The sequence below is a fragment of the Morone saxatilis genome, unplaced genomic scaffold (genome assembly GCF_004916995.1).
Source record: "Morone saxatilis isolate NCDOM2014 unplaced genomic scaffold, NCSU_SB_2.0 Contig17, whole genome shotgun sequence".
Classification (NCBI taxonomy): Eukaryota; Metazoa; Chordata; class Actinopteri; family Moronidae; genus Morone; species Morone saxatilis.
In genome coordinates this window covers 284323-286046 of record NW_023339729.1, presented here as the reverse complement: position 1 = coordinate 286046, position 1724 = coordinate 284323, and positions in this window count along the sequence as shown.

Here is a 1724-nt window from a genome sequence, read left to right as displayed (position 1 = left end):
TATTAAGCAGTGTATCCCCTACAACTGAAATGTTTAACTGTTTTGGTGTATATAATGCATTAGACTCTATGAGGCACACAGTGCAGAACTAAAAATGTTTAGCAATTTCTGAAAGTACTTTCAGAAAGTCTACTTAAAGCATGTAAATAAATCTACAACATAAAGGAACCTTTTTCATGGAATTGTTGACAGTCAAACCATCCTTCAACCTCATCCAACTGCACATACTTCTGCTGTTGGTTGTACATCACCTGGACCAGTATTTTCACTGAGACATGCAACAAAGGAGGAACAGTAAAAAGGCAATGTCCAAGGTAGATGCATGAAGCACAAGTTGGGACTTGCTTTGATGTTCAACTTCGGTAAAGGCAAAAAAACCCACATACAAATTTGTTTTTTATCAGTTTGGGCTTGCATATGAATTGTTGTAAAATCATCATTGACAAAGCTGGAGACAGTTTTAGTATTTAACAGTTAGCTAGAGCTACATGAGAGGAGGAAAACATGCTGTCTTTAACCTTGTATCTAACCGAAAAGTCAAATACGTGTCTTGTGTGGGTGGAGTTTATTTACATCTCTGCAGAGACGGGCTAACACCAGACAGGATTTGTAAACACTGATGAGATCAACACTGTAAAATAACTCCAACACTGAACATCATTTAAATCTGACTGTGTTAAAATGACACTTTGGGAGTGAAAATTAACTCTGAAATGTTTAACCCTGAAATTTCAACACCCCAATTTTTGCTGTGTGAGATCTTTGCTTTTAAAAACTCTTCTTCCAACCTCTGCAGGCACATCCATCTCAGCTAGCTAACATTTAGCTATGTTATTTTTTACTGTGTAACTTTAATCTCTAATGTTATATTTTAGCTACTGGTCTGTTGGGCTGTTTAAGATTGCTTTAGGAAGTAGCTAGCTAGTGTAAGTAGGAACAGCGAGGTATTGAAGAGCTGGACATAGAGTGGGAGATTGTTATTGTTATTGTTCAATTTTATTTTTCACTTGTTGTTATTGTTAACTCAATAGCACAGACTATCATTATTTTTTTGCTTAGCCTACCTGCACTACTTTATTTCAAGGTCCTGTGTGTAACATTTAGGAGGATCTATTGTCCAAAATGGAATATAATATTCATAGGTATGTATATCACCTGAATATAGAAATCTTTGTGTTTTTGTTAATTTAGAATGTCCTATTTTTATCTACAGACCTTTGCTGTGTGTCATCAACTCTGTGCCTCCCCCTTCTCCTGTCACTCTTCAGCTGACAATATCCATTAAAGGCTATGGATAAAATAAAAAAAGACATATTTTAAGGTGCGTAAGAACATGTTTTAAAAATATATACATAGCGCCTATAATCTCAACATTTTTGTTAATTTCTGTGAAGAAGCTAACAATTTAAATTGTTATTTTTTATAGTTTAGATTATTTTAGATTTAAATTTTTGAGAAATCTCACAGGATAAGGGCACAGTGAAGATCTGAACACAAGCTAAATTCCCAGAGCCTTCACTTGACACTGAATTTGTCAAAGAAAGAAGCCTATTAAGTATGTATGATTGTTAAAAATTAAAACAAAAACAAATAGCCTATATACAGAAAAAAGTCCCTAAAATCAGGAAAATTCATCTCTGAACCACTGTGCTACAGTATAAGGTAAGGGAGCAGCTGAGTAACATGGCAGAGGTCACACCTGTAGTTGCACTCCCTGAAACCTA